The sequence below is a fragment of the Canis lupus genome, chromosome 14, assembly GCF_048164855.1.
Source record: "Canis lupus baileyi chromosome 14, mCanLup2.hap1, whole genome shotgun sequence".
NCBI lineage: Eukaryota > Metazoa > Chordata > Mammalia > Carnivora > Canidae > Canis > Canis lupus.
Window position 1 is genome coordinate 46,195,045 of NC_132851.1, and position 25,096 is coordinate 46,220,140.

The 25,096-nt window shown below is 38.9% G+C and overlaps 1 protein-coding gene across 3 annotated transcripts in view; it reads right to left on the minus strand.

Moving 5' to 3' along the window:
• The window catches only part of TEC (tec protein tyrosine kinase), a 132,575-nt gene that overhangs the window by 86,670 nt on the left and 20,809 nt on the right, over window positions 1–25,096 (minus strand). The window contains exon 2 of one of the 3 annotated variants that reach the window (XM_072774977.1): window positions 16,707–16,823. The exons of the other annotated variants lie outside the window; for them this stretch is intronic. The gene's annotated coding sequence lies outside the window, so the exon portion shown is untranslated. The remainder of the gene's footprint in view (window positions 1–16,706; window positions 16,824–25,096) is intronic. 3 annotated transcript variants of the gene reach the window in all.

A 25,096-nucleotide genomic window follows, 5' to 3' on the forward strand; every position in this document is an offset into this window, starting at 1 on the left:
ACTTCAGCCCAGGGCCTGATCCTGGAGACCTGGGATCGAGTCCCACGTCGGGCTCCCTGCATGGAGCCTGCTTCTCCCTCTGCTTGTGTCTCTGCCTCTCTCTTTCTGTGTCTCTCATGAATAAAATAAATAAATAAAATCTTTTTTAAAAGAAAGAAAGAAAGAAAGAAAGAAAGAAAGAAAGAAAGAAAGAAAGAAAGAAAGAGAAGAAAGAAAGAAAGAAAGAAAGAAAGAAAGAAAGAAAGAAAGAAAGAAAGAAAGAAAGAAAGAAAGAAAAGTCTCCTGGCTCCAAGTGAAGGGCTCTCTCCACCATTTGATACCATACAATTAAAAGCTCACTGTTGTTTTAATAATTCATTGTTTAATGGTAAATCCTGGCTAAAGGAAATTATTGAGGTCCACAGAGGTAAAAACAAAGGAAAATTCTCCTCATGTAGACTTCCAGCTAAAGACAGAGGGTTGTATGTGCATAGTAGCATTAGCTCCCTTCTGAAATCCCATTAAATCAGTCCTTTGTTGTTGTTGCTGTTGTTGTTCTTGTTGTTGTTGTCATGAAGAAATTAATTCTTGTGGAAATAGAAAACAGGACAGGAGATAACAACAAAGTTTGGGAAACTGATAAGCAAATAAACATGTGGTAGTTCCCAGCTGCAAGGAAGCCTAGAAACAACCCAACTTATGCTGCAAAACCTCCAAATAATTCAAGAATCAGTAGAACTTGGTATGTCTGTAAGTGGTGGTGAAGAAGACTTTAAACAAAAGGATTGTTTTCAGGTCTGTATAAGAAACAGGCTCCCCTCTCCCATGCCACATTACAGCTAGGTGACTAATCCTCCCCAATCCTAGGAGAAAATTGCAGGGTTATTTTCTGAAGGCCATAAAACAGAAGGTCTCTATCCTGGGAGAAACTACAGTTGAGGTGGTACCTCATACTGCAAAGGGGGGCTTAAGGAAACCTGTACAATCATATATAGTCAATGTTGAGACCACTCAGCTCTCTTCTTCCACCTGACTCCACAATACTGGATAAGGACCAGACTAAGAGGAAAGCCCTACCGATACAGACACAGGAGAGCTCCTGTGGCCAGAAATGGCCCAGCCAGATCACCCTATAGGAAGTCAGCAAGTGCCACCCACAGCACAAAGCTTCCAATAGACTTTTGGAGCTCAATTCTTGAATGAGAGAAGGCCAAGAATTACCAAACTAAGGAAAGATTCTAATATGAATTCAAGGTCAAACAATAAAAGGTGGGGGGAGCAACTTGTAGGAAACAAAGACTGCAGAGAAAAGAAAATGATTTAAAAAAGAAAAGTAATAGGGGCAGCCCAGGTGGCTCACCGGTTTAGTGCTACCTTCAGCCCAGGGTGTGATCCTGGAGACCTGGGATTGAGTCCCATGTCAGGTTCCCTGCATGGAGCCTGCTTCTCCCTCTGCCTGTGTCTCTGCCTCTCTCTCTCTCTCTGTCTGTCTCTCATGAATAAATAAATAAGATCTTTTAAAAAAAAAAAGTAATAAGAGTTAAGGGAAGATACTGTGTACATGAAATGAAGCGAGGATACAGCTAGAATAAAGAACAGAGAACCAAAAAAGAGGAGCATTGGCAAAAAATAAAATAAAAAGCTCAATAGAAGGAGAATATAAGCTGAGCAAATCTCCCAAGAAATAAAACTAAAAGCAAAAATATATATATACAAAACTGGAGAGGGGATATAATAAAATTAGAGGACCCATCCAGAAAGTTCAGCAATTGAAAAATAAAATAAAAAGGAGTTCCAGAAAGAGAAAGCAGTGAAAACTAATCAGAGAAGAAATTTAGGAAAATTTCCCCACAGAGAAGGTTATTTTCAAATTAAAATAGAACCAATTCAAGGCACAACTCAAAAAAATTTCAAAATCATGGAGACAAACAGAAGATTCAGCAGGCTTAAATGTAGGTTTCATGGAAAGGCTCACACTTCAGAATGGCAATCATCAGGCAACATTGGAAGCTAGAAGATAACAGAGAAAAATGCCCCTCCAAATTCGATCTCTAACCTAAAATTCTATGCTCAGCTAAACTATCAATGTGGTAATAGGAGAGAAAAGACACTTTACAAATATGCAAGGCTTTACAAAATTTCTCTCTTTTTACCCTTTTTAAAAAGCGACTTGAGGGGTGCCTCTGTGGCTCAGTCGGTTAAGTGTCTGCCTTTGGCTCAGGTCACAGTCCTCGGCTTCCCCTGCTCGTGCCCTCTCTCTGTCAAATAAATAAATACACTCTTAAAAAAAAAAAAAGCTACTTGAGAATGTAGTCTACCAAAATAAAAAGTAAACCACAAAATACCTGGAATCCAGGAAACAAAGGGTTCCAGCACAAAAGAGAGGTTAAGGAGGGGGCACCTGGGTGGTTCAGCCAGTTAAGTGTCTGCCTTCAGGTCAGGTCATGATCTCAGGGTCCTGGGATTCAGCCCTGCATTGGGCTCCCTGTTCAGCTGGGAGTCTGCTTCTATCTCTCTACTCATGCTCTCTCTCTCTCTCTCTCTCTCTCAAATAAATAAATAAATAAAATCTTAAAAATTTTTTTTTTAAAAAGAAGAAAGGTAAGAAGAATCTCCTGGATGATGGTGAAGGGACATCCTAGGATGACATTCAGCTGCAGGCCAACAGAACACTCAGGCCACACTAGATCAAGTTAGAAGGTTCTCGAAAAAAATTCTTCCAGGATATGAACTTGAAAGCACTGGGAGAAGATCTGTAATGAATTAGTAAAACTTAGCCAACTTAGGAACACCTGGGTGGCTCAGTGATTGAGCATCTGCCTTCAGCTCACAGAGTGACCCTAAGGTTCCGGGATCGAGTCCCTCATTGGACTCCCTGCAGGGAGCCTGCTGAGTCTCCCTCTGCCTGTGTCTCTGCCTCTCTCTGTGTGTCTCTCATGAATAAATAAATAAAATCTTAAAAAAAAAAAAAGCTTTGCCAACTTAAAAAAATAAAATCAATGCATCCCAGTGAAAACAAAATACTGTGCAGAAATGGAAAAATAATCATTCTCCAGGGTTCATAATAATATAAATAATAAATAATATTCTTCTTACTGGTATAAATATATTGAGGGTAAGTGAGTGCAGGAAATGTGCTCGTGTGTGGGTGGGAGGGTAACTATGAAAGAGCTGTATTCTCCATGGTACTAGTAGGAAGTCAATAGATCATACCTCAAACAGAAAAAGCAAGAAGTAGCAACTTACATATGTTACTTAGAGATGGACAGTACAAAAATATTATTAAAAAATAAGAGTGATTGCCTCTTAGAATGATTGGAAGATGGCAGTGTAAAGGCATGTGTTCTCTACTCTCTTCCCCTAAAAAAACTCTATTAAAACAATAAAACATGAAAACCAGAGGAAAATAATCCCATCGTCCAATGAACAGAAAGATGGTCTTAACTCCAAACTTCAAACTGTGAATACATATTCCTGAAATACTCTGAAAAGTGGACAAAATTGGGAAGACAGCTATATAAATTTCCCTAAAAATAAACATCACTGTCCTAAAAGGTCAATCTAATGAAATTTTCACAAGATCAGTGAAATCCAGAGAGATAAGCAGATCATGGGAAAATTAGGAAGTATCCCTACAGAATGACTATTTATACAGAAAAATAAATAAAAATTATTATAATCACCATTATCAAGCAAAATAGTATTTTGCCATGTGTTAGTACTATTCCAAGCACTAAGCATTTGTGATGGATTAAGTCACTTAATTCTCTCAACAAACCTTCTCCAGTAGGTACTATTACTATTTCTATTTTACAAGTCACATTGTAAGAATAAGAGCCAGGTTTTAATACAGCCAGTCTAACCACGGAGCCTACTATTAACAGAAGGAGAGGGAGAACCCAAGGAAAGAGCATAGTTAACAAGTCACTTCTAGCCTCCTAGTTTAGAGAGATTGCTAAAAGCAAATTACTTCAACAGAAATAATTTATGACTTCCAAGGCATCACTAAGAGAGAGTGCACCATCCACTCAATTCCAAAAACTGAAGGGAAATGTTCTGAGTGAAGGAAATAATTGGTTTGATAGTCTAAATTAGAAAGCAAAGATGAAACAAAATTTCAGAGTTCCCCAGCTTACTCTCCCAGCTATTCTCCACAAGACAAAGAGCTGACCCACTCAGAAGTAAGAATCACGGGGTGCGTGGGTGGCTCAGTCAGTTAAGTGTCTGCCCTCAGCGCAGGTCATGATCCTAAGGTCCTGGGATTGAGCCCCACGACGCCGCCGCCACCACCACCACCACCACCACCACCACCACCACCACCACCACCACCACCGGGTTTCCTGCTCAGCAGGGAGTCTGCTTCTCCCTGTGCCTCTCCCCCACATTTGTGCATGTGTGTGCACATACTCTCCCCCAAATAAATAAATCTTTTAAGAAAAAAAAAAGAAGAAGAATCACAAAGGAACCAACGCTAGGTTACAAATATCTGCTTAAATACAAGGCAAGGCAGAGCTGCAACATAAGACCCTTGTATCTGTCCCATTGGAGATGAACAGAAGAATGCTATTCTCTTTACCCTGGGTGCTAATGATTAAAAGTTTAGAAGACTTAAAGAACAATTCTAAAATCTCTGTGGAACCATAAAAGACCACACATAGCAGAAGCAATCTTAAGAAGAACAAAACTGGACTCATCACACTCCTTGATTCCAAACTGTATCGCAAAGCTGTAGAAATCCAAACAGCATGGTATTGGCACAGAAATAGACACAAAGATCACTGAAACAGAATAAAGAGCCCAGCAATAAACTTACACAAATATGGTCAATTAATTTACAACAAAGAAGCCAAAAATATACAAAGTGGAAAGGACAGTCTCTTCAACAAATAAATGGTGTTGGGAAAACTGAAAGGCCAGATGCAAAAGAATGAGATTGGACCACTGCCTTATACATACACAAAAACTAACTCAAAATGGATGGAAAACTTCCACATAAGATCTGAAACCATAAAACGCCTCATAGAAAACACAGGCCCTAAGCTCCTTGACACAGGTCTTGGTGATTTTTTGGATCTGACAAAAGCAAAAGCAATAAAAGCAAAAATAAACAACCAAGACCACATTGAACTAAAAAGCTTCTGCACAAAAAAAAAAGGAAACCTTATCAACCAAAGGAAAGGGCAACCTATTGAATGGGAGATAATATTTTGCAAATTGTAATTCCAATAAGGGGTTAACATCAAAAATATATAAGGAACTCCTACAACTCGGTAGGAGAAAATCTGATTAAAAGCATGGGCAGAAGATCTGAATAAACATTTTTACAAAGAATACATACAGATGACCAAGGGGTACATGAAAAGGTGGTGTTCAACACCACCAATCATCAGGAAAATGCAAATCAAAATTGCAATGAAATATCACTTCACACCTGTTAGAATGGCTATTATAAAAAAAATGAAAATAACAAGTACTGGCAAGGACATGGAGAAAAGAAAACTATTGTGTAGAAATGTGAATTGGTTCACCCACTATGGAAAACAGAATGGTGGTTCCTCTAAAAATTAAAAACAGAACTACCACATGATCCAGCAATTCCATTTTTGGGTATTTATCTAAAGAAAACAAAAAACACTAACTCAAGAAGATATATGCACCCCCATGTTCACTTCAGCATTATTTACAATAGCTAAGACACCAAAACACCTAAGTGTTCACCAAATGATGAAGAGATAAAGCTGTGGCGTATGTATATATACAGTGGAATATCACCCAGTCATAAAAAGGAATGAAATCTTGCTACTTGCAACCACACGGATGGACCTCAAGAGCATTATGCTAAGTGAAATCAGGCAGAAAGAGAAAGATAAATATCATATGATCTCATTTATATGTAGAATCTTAAAAAAAAAAAGAAGAAAAGAAAAGAAAGAAAAGAAAAGAAAAGGAAAGGAAAGGAAAGGAAAGGAAAGGAAAGGAAAGGAAAGAAAAGAAAAGAAAAGAAAAGAAAAGAAAAGAAAAGAAAAAAGAAAGAAAAGAAAAGAAAGAAAAGAAAAGAAAAGAAAAGAAAAGAAAAGAAAAGAAAAGAAAAGAAAAGAAACCCATCCCAAGCCCGTAGATACAGAGAACCCACTGGTGGGGGATGAGTGTGGGCAAAATAGGTGAAGCGAATCAAAAGCTACAAAGTTTCAGTTATAAAATAAATTAGTCCTCAGGATATAATGTACAGCATGATGACTATAGTTAATAATGCTCTATTACATATTTAAAAGTTGCTAGAGAATAGATCTTAAAAGTTTCCATCGGGGGGGAAAAAATGTGTAACCATGAATAGTGATGGATGTTAGCTAGACTTATTATGGTGATCATTTTACAATGTGTACAAATACTGAATCATTATGTGGTACAGCTAAAACTAACAAAATGTAATGTACTCATTACACTTCAATTTAAAAATTTTTAGATAAGTATATTTTTAAAGTTTGGAAAACTTAACACATCACTCATTGAAGACCAATATTCCAAAGTAGACAACAGGACCTGTCACTGTTTCACAAATGAGAAACCCAAGCCACCAAGAAGTTATATTTTTTTGTCCAGTGTTGTAAATCTGAGTACCAGACTAATGGCTCTCAATTTCATGGTCTGGTAATTCCAGCCAAAAGATCTTAGAACCTTTTTCCATCATGAAAGATTCTGTCTGAGAAAAAAAGGATTTTTTTTTAATTTAAGTAAGAATGTACTAGGACTGGCCATCCTAATCCATACAACTTTTCATAATATTTTTAATCAAAGAACAGAGCTGCTAACCCAGAAAGGTAGTCAGAGACAGACGAAAACAAAGGTGATTATGAGTTATCAAATGATAGGATGGTAAAGAGCCCAGGAAACAGGAAACAAATAGCCTAGTTACCAGAGGAGGGAAAGGATGCACTCCTTACAGGGAAAAGCAAAGAGTGACTTAAGGTCATTGAAATTCTCATCTTATTAGGTTGAATCATGAAATGGTCAGTATCCAGCAGTATTTCATCTACAAAATCATCAATATGATGCAATTCAATCTAATACTCGCTGATGCCCTAAGGTTAGTAGAGCACTAACCCCCCGGTTTCAGAACTTCATCAGAACACATTGCCTATTACACATCTCCTCGTAGGTTTGTGACAAGGTTTCTATTTGTGATTTTGGGAAAGCAGCATGAATACACATCAGAACGACATCCATCTGAGAAATCAAATACTCTGCGCCTGCCAACAGGATCTGTAGGTTTTATTTCAGTTACAAAGTACCTAAAATAGGTAGCTATTATACAAGAACCGGTGTAACCATGTTCTCTCCTGCAAGGTTTCATCTCAGCATAAGCCCCGATTTCCTTTTGTAAAAGGAGGAATAAGTAGAAGTAATACAAGCAGAAGGAAAAAAAAAAATATTAGGGACGCCTGGTGGTTCAGCAGTTGAGCATCTGCCTTTGGCTCAGGGCATGATCCCAATTCGGGGATCGAGCCCCACTCTGGGCTCCCTGCAGGAAGCCTGCTTCTCCCTCAGTTTCTGTGCCTCTCTCTCTCTGTGTCTCTCATGAATAAATAAATAAAATCTTAAAAAAAAGAAAAACATGTTAGGATGACTTCAATCAGAATAAAGAGTACATTCTCGGCTCCCCATTTAACAAGACAAATTGGATCTATTCCTAGATTAGGCAACACTTGAGCTCTCAGAAGAAAGCAACCCTCTGTCTTCCTAATCTATTAAAAGAAGGCCCCCAGACAACCTGTATGTTCTTAAAATCTTAACTATTCTCCCTTTCAGCCATCTGACATGTAGTAGACTACACAGTTTTGAGTACTTGACCTACTGAAGCTGAACCAGTGAGGAGGAATCCAACCATCAAGACATCTAGCAGGGGTGTCTGGGTGGCTCAGTCTGACTCTTGATTTTGGCTCAGGTCATCGTCTGAATGAAGGTCATGAGATGGAGCCCCCATTGGGCTCCACACCAGGGGTCGTACCTGCTCAAGATTCTAGCTCTCCCTCTCCAACCCCTCCCTTCCTACGTTCACACTCTCTCACTAAAAAAACAAAACAAAACTAGTAAAGCCATAATCACTTAGTATTAACAACATCTAAAAACAAGGTAAGAGGAGACTCGATGGGTGAAAAGGCAAGAGGCCAGCTGACTTGCCTCATCTCTCCTGGCAATCCCACCCCAGCCCACTGCCATGTGGTGGATGATTAAGGCACCAGACTGGGGCAAGGGAACCCAGAAATAGACTAAACAGGGCCACACTAAGGACAGATCTTGCGCTCTGTCCATATCACACTGATATACACATTGATCTAACACACACTCCTTAAGAGAGGTTTGGATCTCACGTTGTAGTTTCCTCTTGTGGTCTTTGGCTGTAATGGGGTGGGGAGCCTCCCCACTGGAAATAAAGAAGGAAAAAAAAAAAGAGATAAAAGGAGTAATGAATAGAGAAAGATGTCTTGAGAAAAGAAACCATGTGTGATACCTCTATGCACTGAGAAATATAATTACTACACAGGAGATTCATAGTTAAGTGGTTCTAGAGAGAAGGAGAAATTGTCGGCACATGAAAATATTCATTAATCAGCTTGCCCATGGGCCTCAATCAAATAGTCCTTCCATGGTACCAGGTTCTGCTTCTTTGCTGGTCATTCTGTCTCACTGAATGAGGAACTGCAACAGTCAATAATATCAAATATTCAAAAGATAGGGGTCAATATGGGAGTGATGGTGGAGAATTGCTTTTTTTTTTAAAGATGTTTTTATTTATTTATTCATGAGAGACACAGAGATATAGGCAGAGGGAGAAAGAGGCTCCCCGCTGAGCAGGGAGCCCAATGTGGGACTTGATCCCACGACCCCAGGATCATGACCTGAGCAGAAGGCAGATGCTCAACTCCTGAGCCACCCAGGTGTCCCAGTGGAAAATTGCTTTAAACATACTCAATGCCACTGGCAAATGAGGACCTTGCAGTTATAGTTAACTTGTAAAAATAATGAAATAATGAAATGAAATGAAATGAAATGAAATGAAATGAAATGAAATGAAATGAAATGAAATGAAATGAAATAAAACAAAACAACAGAAGTACCAAAACATGATTTAAAACTAAAATGCTAAGATACACCATGACAGGCTATCTCTTGCATCCTCTCTGCCCTACTCCCTCGCCCCCTCCATTCCATCCTTCCTGGACAGATGGGCTAGAGGTATTTCCCAGCCTTCTCTGTAGTCAGGTGCGGCCATCTAAGTTACAGCCAAAGGGATGTGTGCAGAAGTGGTAAGTGGGCCATCTTCAATTTAAACACAAGCTACTTTCCCTGGATTTGGAGCATTCTCTACCTTCTCACAAGCTGGCACATGCACTTAACAAACTCAACTCTCCTGAGGCATTCAAGACATTTTGCAGGTCCTTAAATGACTCCATGGAGCAGCGCTGTCCCACCAACCTAGATTCACTAACCTACTTTGGAAAAGAGGAATATACTTCTATTTTATCTTAGAAACTACATATAACGGTTTCTCTGTTATGGTGGCTTAACTTTGATTCTACTCCACAGGTATACCTTTGTAAAAGCCAATAAAGCTTTCTAATGCTTTTTTTTGGGGGGGGGAGGGGACGCCCTCCTTAGAACTGTGCTGATGAATTCAAATATTAAGTGGTCAAATTTTTGGCTGTGCATTTTCATCGGATAAATTATCTCAAGGAAACAACTAATACTTGATTCACACTTTGTTCTAAGAGTTAGCAATTATAATCTAAATGGTGCCACATAATATGCTTTCATTTGTGAAATGAAATGAAGGAAAAAGTCTGAATCATAACAGTTTTTTTTTCTTTTACTACTTACTATGTTATGTAACTAGTAGATTCACTATAAGCGACAATACTCTGGCACTGATTCTCCTCCCATGAGGCATTTGCTGATACCCAACACATGTTTCTCTTTCTGCTTCTTGCTGCTTCAGAGGGAAATAATCACCAGTAGAAACAAGCCATAAAATAGGTAGATGATTTTTAGCACCTTTTACTAGGAGAAAATGTGAGAATTCTTTTAAAAAGTAATTTGGAAGTTATATATAAATACTCAAATACCAATATGTGTTCCCTGGTTGTGGTATCCTAAATTGTTTTTGCTCTGAAGCATTCATCTGTGTCAATTTATTCTTTTCTTATTGCATTCAATGTTTTTACAGAGTGAGAACGTTTCTTAACAGAAAGTTTCATGGGGGCACCTGGGTGGCTCAATGGTTGAGCATCTGCCTTTGGCTCAGGGCGTGATCCCGGGGTCCTGGGATCGAGTCCCACACTGGGCTCCCCACTGAGAGCCTACTTCTCCCTCTGCCTGTGTCTCTCATGAATAAACAAAGTCTTAAAAAAAAAGTTTCATGAACAAAAGCAGAGAGAGATAAAGGAGGACCCAGGAGATTTTAAAAATCTTCGGAGACATCTTAGCCAGCTGAAATGTAAAGGATGACTGTGGCAATGGTGAAATGAAGCTTTGCTGGTAAGATCTGTCTGGTGGCATTAGGAGTTGATAATATTAAGATAGTTAGGTTGTTTTAGAGTTTTCTGAAGTGTGGTAATGGTATTGCAATTGTATTTTTAAGAGTTCTTATCTTTAAGAGACACATACTAAAAAATTTGCAGATAAAATAATGTCTGTGACTTGCTTCATAATCGAAGGGGAATCCCAGGGTGTAGACAAAATAAAATTGCTCATGAGTTGCTAACTATTGAAGCTGAGTGAGACATACGGAGTTCATTATGCTATCCTATTTTTGTTTGTGTTTGAAATTTTCCACCATAAGACGTTTCTAAAATATTCTTAAGGAAATAGCCCGGTTTTCCATGTGCCTGTTATTCAACGCTTTGCAACCGGGTAAGAAAGAGAAGAGAAAAAGGTAAAAAGAGGAAGAGAAGGAAGAGAAGGGAAGGAGGGGGGAGAAAAATAAGAACCGAACAGACAAATAGAAGCAGAAAAAGGTGAGTGGGCTCTTCTTCCTCTAAGATGTTATTACTTCCTATAGGTAGCTCATCACAAAAGCTCTTCCACTGATTCCTTGAGTCAGCAGGGCCCCACGATAGTATAACGTGATACCATTTCTTCTCTGAAAAACAGGAATATGTGGTCTGCAGCAGCCAAACATAAAACCACAGTCCACGCAACATTTGTCTTTGTTATAACTCCTCTCTCTTCTATTTCCATTCCTTTCCCCTGTTCAAATTTTTTTTTTTTTTTTTAGTGGTATCTCGTTATTTTTTCCCCCTGTTCAAATTTCATGGAGGCAGAAGTTAGCTTTCCAAGTCTACTGCATGGTAAGAGGAAAATCCTGTACAAATTAATGAAGTACCAAAGCACAGCGAGCAGTCAGGTGAGTAAACTCAAATTGCAGCCTTTTTGTAAAAGAATCCTCAGAGGGGCACTGGTGTGGCTCAGCCAGTTAAGCGGTTAAGCGACTGCTTTCAGCTCTGGTCCGTGATCCCAGGGTCTGGGATGGGGCTCCACGTAGGGCTCCCTCCTCATCAGGGAGTCTTCTTCTCCCTCTCCCTGCTGCTCCCCCTGCTTATGCTCTCTCTGTCTCTGCCAAATAAATAAATAAAATCTTCAAAAAAATTATTAGAAAGATCACGACAGTATCACAACTGAAACACAGAGCACACTAAAGGAAGAAGACAAATTTGACCAGAGAAATATCTACCCTTGGGGGGTTGGGGTGACTGGGTGATGGGCACTGAGGGGGGCACTTGATGGGATGAGCACTGGGTGTTATGCTATATGTTGGCAAATTGAACTCCAATAAAAAGAAATTTAAAAAAATAAGAAGAAAAAAGAAATATCTACCCTTGCTTCTAAAGCTTGTGGGGCTCAGTTAATGGGGAATTCCCAAAACTGAAATGCCAAGTACTCTACACTTGATCTCTACAAGGAAAATTAGTAAACCGATAAAAATGCTAATTTCAAAGAAAATATTTTCATACATCACTTGTAACAAATAAAAATTATAAACCACATTCAAAAAGTATCGTGAATATAAGTCATGTTCTAATGATTGTTTGAAAAATGTCCAATGACCGTTTTCATATGTCCTATCTCTAATAAATTGATCACTGATAATATACTTTCCTGTTCTTTGCTTTATCCAACGTCATCATCATCTGGCCCATTTGTGATATTGTAATGAGGCAGTTTTAGAAACAGATGCAAATTCATTGACACTCCTCCCATTGAGAGTCAGGGTCTACATCTCTTCCCCTTGAATCTGAGTGGGCCTTTGACTAATATAGGACAGCAGACAGGATACAATACGATCCCTGAGGCTGGGCCAGAAAAGGCCAAGTACCCCGTCTGGCTCTTTTGGACTTCTTACTCTGGACAGTTCATCTTGGAATGTAGCCACCATACTGAGAGAAGCCCCTGCCAAGTGAAGAAGCCACACGTAGGCGTTCTAGTGCTTAATTCCCACTGAGCCCAGTCTTCTAATCATCCTAGCCCAGGAGCCAGGCAAATGAGAGACATAACTCTCAGATGATTCCAGCTCCAAATGGTCCAAATCATCCCCAGCTTTCAAGTTTTCCAAGAAAAGAGATATTATGGGGTAGACCCAAGACATTCCCACTGCACTGTCCAATTCTTAACCTACAGAATCCACCCATGTGATGAAACGGTGGTGGTTGTGTGTCTGTACAGTTCAAGTGGTTTGTTATATAGCAACAGTTAACTGGGACATATATATACCATATCATTCTTGACTAGCCCATTCCCTCATTCCATTCATCTCTAATCTGTCAGCCTTCTTCCTTCCCTTAGCATGTTTCCTCTTCCTCACTCATCCTCTTTTTACCATTCTCGGTTCATGAGCTAATTTGTCCACAGGAACAGTTTTAGACATTCATGTAATCATGCATTCTGATCTGACATTTATAGCACAGTCATAATGTATGAGGAACTATGCATTACAAAGATGAACAAGACATGATCTTTGCTCTAGGGAGGCAGGCATAGGAACAAGTGACTTGAAAACAAAAAGCCACAATATAGTCTGTTAAAGGCTAGAAAAGTGGTATGGGCAAAGAGTTTCAGGACACAGCCCCCAGAAATCGCTAATACATGATCACTGAAGGGGAAACCATTACCCCTCTTCTAAGTATTGTGGATCACTTCAATAAAGAAATGACATACGAACAGGATTTTGACAGTTGGCTAGAGATACATCAAACATATGAATAGAAGTAGATACTAATGTTTGGCCTTTATGATGACTTTCACATATAAAGCATATAAAGATTCTTTCCTAAAAATAGTTTGACGTTAGGGGTGCCTGGCTGGCTGAGTCAGTAGAGCATGAGATTCCTGATCTCGAGGTTTTAAGTTCAAGCCTCATATTGGGTGTAGACATTACTTAAAAAATCTTTTTAAAAAGTTGTTTGATTTTGATAACAACTATTAAGAGGAAATACAAGTTAAAAATGGCGAGTGTATGGGTGGCTCAGTCAGTTAAGCATCTGACTTTTGATCTCAGCTCAGGTCTGCATCTCAGGGTCATGGAGTTCAAGCCCAGTGCTGGGCCCCATACTGCATGTGGAGCCTACTCAAAAAAATTTAAGGGACGCCTGGGTGGCTCAGTGGTTGAGAGTCTGCCTTCCGCTCAGGGCATAATCCCAGGGTCCTGAGATTAAGTCCCACATCGGGCTCCCCTCGGGGAGCCTCCTTCTCCCTCTGTGTCTATGCCTCTCTGGGAAATAAATAAATAAATAAATAAATAAATAAATAAATAAATAAATAAAATCTTTTTAAAAGATGTTTTAAAGTTAAAAATGGCACGTGTTCACTATGTCATACTCAAGTTTTATAGTGGCTCTCCACCATGAGTTTTAATTTGGAGTATTTTGTTAATGTAGAAAAGAAAGAGAAAATAGCCCTAGTTATGGAAGAATGACTTTTTTTGAGTATAGATGGAATGCAATGTTATACTAGTTTTAGGTGTTAAACATAGTGATTTGACAAGTTTATACATTATGCTACGTAAGTACAGCTATCATCTGTCACCCCACATCACTATTACAATATCATTGACTATATTCCTTATTCCTATGACTATTCACTCCATAAGCAGAAGCCTATATCTCCCACTCCTGACTTCACCCATTTTGCCCAAACCTTCATTTCTCTCCCCTCTGGCAACCATCAGTTTGTTCTCTGTATGTTCAGGTCTGATTCACCTTTGGTTTGCTTATTCATTTTTTTAAAAGATTTTATTTTTGTTAAGTAATCTCTATACCTGACGTAGGCCGCAAACTCACAACCCCAAGATCAAGAGTTGAATGCTGTACCAACCGCTCCGGCCAGGTACTCCCATTTTTGGGGGTTTTTTGTTTGTTTATTTGTTTGTTTGTTTTGTTTTGTTTTTTGGTACTCCCATTTTTATTTTAGATTCCACTTATGAAATTATATGGTATTTGTCTCTCTCAGTCTGACTTCTATCACTTAATATAACATCCTCTAGGCCTGTCCATGTTGTTTCAAATGGCACAATCTCATCCTTTTTTATGACTGATAAGGAATGACTCTTAATTATACAGATTCTTCACTTAAGAGACCAGATGCCTTCCAAATACATGGCTGAAAGATTAAAATAAAATTTAACTAGAATAATTTTCCTATTTGGATTCAACTACATTCCCATAGGAAAAAACATTTATTCAGTACACATGATAGAAACCTTCAGAAAGAGTAAATAATGTTGGAATCCAGGCCATCTGCATGTTAGAGAATTGAGGAATGGTTTCAGAGAACTTCCAGGATTTGTCAAAGGCTTAAACTGAAATCTAGTATTTTACAGAACTTTCACTTCATCATCATCTGACTACTTTCTACTACATTCTCCAGAACAAATATTTCTCACTCATAAATATCACGTAACCATACAAAGATTTTCAAGCTAAATACTTTTTTAGGGTGATATCTGAGTATTAAATCTCAATCTTACGTTTTGCCAACAGAGGATCACATATTTCAGTGAGCCTGGAAATTTCGATTATTTGGGAAGCCATCTTCTATTAAAAAAAAATTAATGCCCAATTTTTTCCAGTGTGAGATGAAATTCTGAAAATCAAATTTACCTAAATAAGAAGAAATGTGTGGGAAATATCAGAAAGGGAGACAGAACGTAAAGACTGCTAACTCTAGGAAACGAACTAGGGGTGGTAGAAGGGGAGGAGGGCGGGGGGTGGGAGTGAATGGGTGACGGGCACTGGGGGTTATTCTGTATGTTAGTAAATTGAACACCAATAAAAAATAAAAATAAATAAATAATTAATTAATTAATTAAAAAAAATAAGCAGCACAGATAGCCCCACAACACAACTTATTAACACAGGTTAATACCTGCATATACATATGTGTATACCTGCATTACATACACATATAAATCATTGCTTCACAGAAATTTCTCAAAAACATATTTCCAAATTGTTTTTCCCCTCTGAATACTCTTACACAAATCAAACACAGGAAAATATAATAGTTGGCATGATCTAGCAACCAGTTCACTACCTGAAACACAGCATATATTCAGTAGGTACTGGAGGACTTAATGATGTCGCTTTATTTACGCCTCGATGGTATTTACTTCAGAAGCCAAACCTCAAAGGCAACGGAAGGATCTACTTCAGACCCTTCACTATTTTTAGTTGCTCTTATTGTCACTGGACAGACTTAAAAGAAAAACTTCATATCAAAAGTATATCCATCTGCATTTTAAATCAGCAGGGTCGTAGAATCACAAATGATCAAACAATAAACAGGATCCTTTTCCACTCAGACAGGCTCCTGAGGATGAATTCTGTCCCAGGCAAGAGGTTCTCTTTTCCGAAGGGGCTGACAGCTTCGAGCTCACACGTCACAGAGGCCCAGGCCTGAGTCCCCTCCATCTCCCACGTGTCAAGTGGCAGTGTGTCCATTAAGCTTTTCTGCTCTCATCTCCTGAATGTGACAGGTCTTTGTCCAGCCCTATTCCAAATCCCCTGTTAAAATTTAAGAGTACGCCTCATGGTGTAGAGGAAACTTCTCTGCCCTCAACTGAAAATGCAATCGAGAGCAACCGCACAAACTGGGAGGGCCCTGCGATGTCATCTGGGAGATTAATGCCCTGAAGCTGATATCTCTAACAGAGTTTCTGGGCCCTAGACATTCTAGAAATCCACCTGTTCCCCATACTACTACTACTACTCTCTGAAAAACAGAAAATTCGACCATTTAGAAGACAGGTCTATAACCTTTCAAAATAATGAACTATCCAAATTTTAATTAATTCACCTGATAGAGCTGGAAATACAAAAACAGTGGTTCTATCAACATGACCCTAAAGATGTCTTTCCCTTTGTCACCCTCCATGATCTTATTTCACCAATTACTTATGTTGGAACTCCTGGCTGAACAGCAATGAGTTAGTGGAAGGAACCTGAAGAACCTGACAGCCTGACCGACCTGGCTCTAAATTGTAGCTTTGCCATTTATTAGCTGTTTAACACTATGCAAGTTACTTAACCCCTCTGAGATTATTTCCTTATCTGTAAAATGAGGACAGTGGTACCAACCCTAAAGGAGCATCAAGAGGTGTAAATTAGAAAACTCACTTAAGGCTTCCTACCCAGGGCAAACACTCAGGAAAGCTGCTGGCCAGTTAGTGATTGCCTTACCTTTGTTCTGAACTCGTACACATTTACACATTCAGCAACTATCAACTGAGAATCTGTTGAGTGCCAGACATGTTATCAGGCTCTGGGGCACAGAACGAAGCATGAGATGCCCACAGCCTAGGAGAGGAACAGATATGACAAAGCTAACAATTTGTTACCATGTAATAAATGCTGTATCATAGATGCATAAAGCTTCAACTCTGTCTGGAGATGGGAGATGGTTAAGATCATCAGAGAAGATGATGTCCAAGTTGGGCTAAAAAGCTGAGGTAGCCATCACCCGTGGAAGATGGTGAGGCAAGGGCACATCACAGACTAAGGGCCTAGCGTCACGAAATGCAAGGTGAGTTTAAAGACAAACAGTAAAAACAGCTTCTATTAATTGAAGTTTATCCTATTTCAATAATCCTTCCTCTTTCCCACACCCACCCAAAGACACACAGATACTCTCAAAGGAAAGAATGCTTGTTTCACTATTAAAAAGAAATAAATAAATAAATAGTTGCCCAAAGGTTAACATATAACCCAAAATTATTCATTTCCAGCCTTGTGTTTATCTGTTCATTCATTTTTTTATGTTTATTTATAATCTACTCAGTATCAAGCACTGTGGCGGGGATACAATGGTGTAAAGGAAAACACAGGCCCTGCCTTTGTGGAGCTTATGCTCCAATGGGGTTTCAATCTGATGTCTTAAAGAGCCTTCCCCTGCAACATGCTTCTTCTCAACTCCCACACAGAGGATAGGGGAATGTATCAAATCCAGGTCATTTGATTACAGAAAATGAAGTTGAGGCACTCTAATAACCAGAGATCACTGCTCCAAACCTCTCAATTGAGAGAAAAATTAAAGTCCAGAAAAGGTGATTGGATAAATACTACCTCCCACTCTTTGTTCATTAATACTATTATCAATATCTTACTTTTTAAAGATTAATTGTTCACCATTGCTATTTTTTGAGAACCCTGGGTTAAAATTATGTTTTTTCTCCCAAAGGTCACTCAAAAGGTAAGGTTTCACAGACACACACACACACACACACACACAAACCACATAGTCCTTTAACTTTTAAAACTATACCCACTCAGTATTTAATTTTATTAAATAAGTTAATAAACATAAAGCACTCAGAATAGTACCTGGCACATAAGGCACATCTGCTATCAGCCTTATCGTTTTAATTTCCATATTATCACTACCAATCACTAACAAATTAAAATCTGAAGGAATAGATGATACCTTGGCAGGTACCATTTCATAAATGAATAAATAAAAACAAAGAGATTGTAACTGAAATAATAATAAAACCTTTGAGACCAGAAATCTAGTATCTTTACTCCCAGATTTCTGGAATAAAAGTCTGGCTACATTAAATAGCTGAAGAGTTACACACACACACACACACACACACACACACACGAACATTTTTATTGAAATCTAATTGTACCTTGTATACATCCAGAGATAAATTGAAATACTTTACAATAAAAATACATGAACAAAATTTAACCAAGAAAGTGCAAGACTTGTGCATTGAAAACTATAAAACATTGCTGAAAGAAAATAAAGAAGACCCAAATAAGTGGAAAGATATCCACATTCATGGATTGAAAGATTTAATATTGCTAAAATGGTAATCTTTTCCAAATGGATTTACAGATTGAGTGCAATCTCTATCAAAATTCCAATGCCTTTTTTTCTGCAGAAATGGACAAGCTGATCCCAAAACTCATACAATAATGCTGAACTGTCAAATAAATCTTGAAAAAAAAGAACAAAATCAAAGGACTAACCCCCCCACTTTCAAAACTTAGAACATTACAGTAATTCAAACAGCATGGTCCTACATAAGGATAGATGTAGAGGCCAACAATATAGAACTGAGAGTTCAGAAATAAACCCATGCATCTATGCTCAGTTGATTTTTGACAGGGGTACCAAGACCATTCAATGAGGAAAGAATAGTCTTTTAGACAAATGGTGCCGGGACAAGAAGATGTGAATGACTCTGGACCCCTACTTTATACCATATACAAAAATGATCTCAAAATGGATCAAAGACTTAATATAAGAACTGAAATTATAAAACTCTTAGAAGGAAACATAGCTGTAAATTTTCATGACCTTAGATTAGGGAATGGTTTCTTAAACATGACATCAAGAGCATAAGCAAGAAAAAAAATAGATAAATTGGACTTCATCAACTTAAAAAGCTTTGTATGTCAAAGGACATGATCAAAGAAGTGAAAGACAACCCACAGGATGGGCATCTGTCTTGAGCTCAGGTCATGATCCTGGGGTCCTGGGATTGAGCCCCACACTGGGCTCCCTGCTCAGCATAGAGCCTGCTTCCTCCTCTCCCTCTGCTGCTCCCCCTGTTTCTGCTCTCTCTCTCACTCTCTCTCTCTGTCAAACAAATAAATATAATCTTTTATAAAAAAATAAAAATAAAAATGGGAAAGAACTTAAATAGACATTTCTTCAAAGAAGATGTACAAATGGCCAATAAACACACGAAAAGATGCTCAACATCATTAGTCATTAGGGAAATGTAAATCAAAACCACATGAGATACTACTTCACACACACTAGAAGTTCTGTAATTTTTTTTAAGGGGAAAATAAGAAGTACCGGTAAGAATGTAGAGAAAACTCATACATTGGTGGGAATGTAAAATGGTATAGCCACCGTGAAAAATAGTTTGGTAGTTGCTCAAAGGTTAACATATAACCCAGCATTTCTACTCCTAAGTATAAACTCAAGAGAACCGAAAACCTATTTTCACACAAAAACTCATACATGAATGCTCATAGTGGCATTACTCATAATAGTCAAAAAGTGGAAACAACCCAAATGTCCACCAACTGGTGAAGATATAATATATATATATATATATATATATATCCCTACAGTGTAATGTTACTCTACCATAAAAAGGAATCAGGTTCTGGTACATTATACAATGTGGATGAACTCTGAAAACATGCTAAGTAAAAGGATCCAGACACAAAAGGCCACAGATAGTGTTAATTCCACATGTATGAAATGTCCAGAATAGGCAAATCCACACAGACACAAAGTACATAACTGGATGGGAGGAGGGGAGAACTGGGTATGTAGGGTTTCTTTTTTGGAGTGAGAGAAATCTTCTGGAATTAGTGGTGATGGTTGCACAACATTGTAAATCTAAAAACCACTGTGTTGTACTCTTTAAAAGTGGTTTAAATAGTGATTTTTTATTCTCGATAAAAAAAAAAAAATTTAAGGGGACACCTGGGTGGCTCAGCAGTTGAGTGGCTGCCTTTGGCTCAGGGCGTGATCCTGGATTCCCAGGATCGAGTCCTGCATTAGACTCCTCATAGGGAGCCTGCTTCTCCCTCTACCTATGTCTCTGCCTCTCTCTGTGTGTGTCTCTCATAAATAAAGAAATAAAGTCTTAAAAAAGAAAAAGAAAAAGAAAGAAAGAAATTTAAGAAAAAAAAATGCACTACAACATGTCAACAATATACAGATTAAGAATTAAAAGCAAAAGGACAAACCAGAAACCAAAAGGCAGGAAGACACCAGAGTGGAAGCCAAGCTCATGTGGGAGTTGATTCTCGCATAAACACATATGGCAAAAACTGAATACAGTCAGAATTAGCCTTGACTATTTCCCAGAAGATAGCCACACTGGAGACTGACACGTGGTCTCTGCAGATGTCCAAGAGCATCAGCAGAAATGTCTACTAGGACTGGAAGTTATATCAGCATTGGCTTTTGAGAAGAACAACTGCCCAAAAACCCCATTCCATAATTAGTAGCACAAAAACAATAAAAAGGTCTCATTTCTCATGATCCTATAGGTTGGAGGGGCAATTCTAACCTAGCTGTCTAGAATGGTCTCACTCCCATTTCTGATACTTGCAGGCTATTGGCCAGGGCACTTCAGTTCCCATCTATGTGGCTTTTCAACAGGACAACTTGGGTTGTTTTTCTTATAGTTCTCAGGATCCCGTGAGCAGTAAGAGGGAGCAAGTCCAGTGCATGACAAATTTCACATCTCCGAATGCTTTGCCTTTGCTACTGTCTCTTTGGCTAAGCCCAGGGTCAGTATTAGAGGTGACCACTCAAGATGGAGTAGATATGGGGTGGGGAATTATGGAGGCCTTTTTGCAAACAATCTAGCACAGAGAAAAGTAGATTTGGGGGCTTGGGGTTTGCATTGGAGAAATTAGTTGGCTTGAACTTAGGGAAGAGTTGGCGTGAAAAGGTACTTATGTCTAATTACTGAAATCACGTTCAGCACTGTGAGATGCTCATAGAAAAACCTTTGCAAATTATGACCGAGAAGGGAGAAGTAAGCGTACACATCTTTCAATGCTCGCTGAGTAAAACAGACTCATCCATCCTCTTTCAATTGTTTCTTTGCTCTCTTTCCTTTGTCGACCCACACAAAGTTGAATTCTCTTAAATCAAATGTACATGTGCTAACAATTCTGCTAAACACACTGATATCTGGAAGTCTGAGACATGTAATGCAATTGTGCATTAAATTTGGAGCTTCTCAAAATCCAGGAAGCAAAGGATAATATAGAGCCACAAAGAATTGTAATTTTTTTATAAGAGATACTGTCCAAAAGAAAATTTTTTCCTGTGATTAAATTCTAAGAAGACACAAGTTTGTGGGATCGTAAAATGAAAGATAATACATGCTATATCTTCAATAAGTTTGGGCAGAAATGATAATATTCCTCACCTGGTTATTTCTAATATTAACACTTGATAATAGCTTAATAAATAAATCCTTGTAGGGATCCCTGGGTGGCGCAGCGGTTTGGCGCCTGCCTTTGGCCCAGGGCGTGATCCTGGAGACCCCGGATCGAATCCCACGTCGGGCTTCCGATGCATGAAGCCTGCTTCTCCCTCTGCCTTGTGTCTCTGCCCCCCTCTCTCTCTCTGTGACTATCATGAATAAATAAATAAAATCTTTAAAAAAAAAAAATAAATAAAAAAATAAATCCTTGTAAAAGCATTTCTTTGTGGGCCAAGCTAGCTAGGTTATGCCCTTATTAACTCAAGAAATAGGAATAAAGTATAGAAATAGGTAAATAAGTAATATGATCCTTGGCCTCTATCTGTTATGTATTATCTTGAATGGAATTCAGTTTATTTGTTCTCCAATATGTGACAGAAATTTTAATATTATGTCAAGAATAGATAAAAATAGCATATTTATTGTGAAATGTTTTAAAGACTAATATGTATCTTGCCATGTATTTTCAGATGTGCGCTTCTGAACAACCCGTTATAATAGAAAACGCCAACAGTTCCAAAGATCTATAGCTTCACACGAGAAGCATTTACATTTTAAGATTCTGATTTTATCTGATTTAAGCCCTGCTTCTTGACTCCATGGTATTTCTATGAACACTGAGCCAACACTCGTCAGACTGCTATATATAAGAATTATTAAGACTCTGGCAGGTGTCCTTTTCAGTATTATTTCTGCCAAGTCAGAAAGCTCTAAAAGGCAGAGTGGCAACAGATGTGGTTCTCAGTTCACAATATGAATTGCACAAGTGGATACTAATATTTTAAATGAGTGAAAGAGCAAAGCAGACTCGAAGCAATTGAAACAAAAATCCTCCAAAGCTGTCAAAACAACTCTAAGATAGGGTACTGCATTTTTTCACACCACCATCCTCACCCACTAAACACAGGCCACATACCCCAGGAGGGTTGATGAAAATAGTTCCTTAAATACCACCAAATGTATTCTTGAACTTACACAAAATACATTTTATTTTTTATTTTTTATTTTACAAAATATGTTTTAAATTACCACTTCCTTAACACATTTGCTTTACATGACCCCCTCCCTTTTTTTTTTAGATTTTATTTATTTATTCATGAGGGCCACAGAGAGAGAGAGAGAGGCAGAGACCCAGACAGAGGGAGAAGCAGGCTCCATGCAGGGAGCCTAACGTGGGACTCGATCCTGGGTCTCCAGGATCATGCCCTGGGCTGAAGGCGGCGCTAAACCGCTAGGCCACCCGGGCTGCCCTACATGACCCTTTAAAATTGAGTTTACACAGCTTAAAAAACATAAAAAGCAACATTTCTATCACTCAGCTAGAATTCCAGAAGGCATGCCTTATCTAGGATCTACCGAATGGCATTAGCCAATCACCCTAAAGTCTGCTAGTTTATCCATTAATGGTAATACCTATATTGCTGGGTGTAATTGGTTCTTATACCAGTATTCCTGGACAAGGAAATGGCTTGTTAATTTACATTCCCTTCTGAGCTCTGCCCGGGACCTGCCTAACTTGCTACCCATCTCAAAATCTAAGAAACTGAATTGATGGGTTTCACTATCATTATAAGAAACATTGAGCACCACCTACAGAGACAGAATGATTCCAAGGAGGTCTCTCCTCTACAACGGTACCTGAGTGAGCCTGATACAGAAATATTCAATCTGCCCAGTATGACAATAGAACTCATACTTCCCGACCTTGGCTGATGGCTGGAAGGATTCCAATAGTGGATATACCCTTCCGTCCCAAAATTAGAAATAGAAAATGGAACCCAAATATCCCTTGAAGAAGGTAACACACGGACTCAAGTTCATTATAATTCTCAATCCCATCCTCTCTTGCCATCTCAAACACTTCTGGGCTGCAGTTACCCCATCCCTACAGTGAACAGGATCCCCTCTTGGGTCACCCCCTTTGGCATAGTTGACATCACTTATGTTCCCGAACAGAAGCTAATCTCTTGACCCACATTATCCTCCAACAACCACATCGCTTCTGAGTCTCTATAGCAGAAATTCTTGAAAGACAATATTAGGGTTACTCTCACCCCATGTGCTTTCCTCAAATCACTCCTGTTGGGCTTCTGTCTCCATTATTCTACTAAGACTGCATTTGTCAAGGTCACCAAGGACTTCGTTGTTGCCAAACTCAGGGGTCACCTCTCACTTATCTTACCTCCCAGGAGTGTTGAACATAGCTGACCATTCTCTCCTTGAAATGCTTAGTTTCTCTTGGTTCTCTATGAAACCAATAGAGACTTTGGACTTTTTTTTTTTCCCCAATCTTAAAGGCTGCACCTTCTTAGTCTCTTTTGCCAGCTTCTTTTTTTCCATTTTACTTGTAAACACTGTTAAGTACCAGAGCTCTATCCTGAGCTTGCTCGCCTTCTTCATCCATTCTCCTCAGGGGTGGTTGCATCCAGTTGCATAGCTTGAAAGGCCATCTACATGTTGCTAACTCCAGAATCTACAACTTTAACCCTGTCCCCAGGAACCTCAGATTCATTTATCCAACTGCAAACCTGACATCTTCATTTGAATATCTAACAGGTATCTCAAACACAACACATCTAAAACAGAATTCTAGATACTCCCCTAAAACTTGCTCTTTACCTAGTCTTCAACATCTAAGAAAATGGCTTCCCCATCTCCCCAGCTACTAAGCCAAAAATCTGAGTTATCTTTGATTCATTCCTCTGTCTCACACCTCAAAATTAATTCATGACCATGTTCTTTGGACTGTACCTCCAAAATATCCTAAATCTGAATATTCAAGTCTTTACTTTTCTCCTCATTCATGCACTCTATTGCACTAATGGCCCTGATTATTCATACCTCTTGGTACCTTTTCACACCTCTCGGATCCTTGTCCCTTTGACAACGTCCTCCCACACTAGCTTTGGGTGCACCCACAAAACTTGCCTTGACCAATGGAACAGTAGCAAGCTTGACACAAGCTAAAGTGTTAAAATCTGCTTGCTTGTTTCTACTCCCTTCTGCTTCTTTGTAATCACTATGAGATTATGACTGGGCCAGCCTGAGAATAAGCCCAGGCTACCCTACACAGCTGGCAGTCTGATAGCCCTCACAAACACACCAGAGAACCAAGGCAATATTGCAGAGCTCCCTAGCTGACTCAGCAATCAGCTGAGCCTGACCCTGAGCCATATCAGAACTACCCAGTTATTCCATCACCTCCTTACTCCTGTACCCCATTGAGTTTATGGGATGTTTGTTACATGGGATTACTGTGGCAATACCTGATAGAGCCACCATCATCCCTTGTCGAGACGACTGCGATATCCTAATAGATCCCCTATTTTCTGGTATGCCAGGGTGGTGACATCGGTTAAGTGCTCCGCTCTTGGTTTCGGCTCAGGTCACAATCTCAGGATCATGAGACTGAGAACTGCATCGTGCTCCACGCTCGGAGCAGAGTCTGCTTCAGATTTTCTCTCCCTCTGCCCCTGCCACTCATGCTCTTTCTCTCTCTAAAATAAATAAATAAATCTTTAAAAAGGAAATGGATCCACTACTTCCTTCCATATTTTCTTATAATCCTTTCTCCACATAGCAATCAATGCAAAT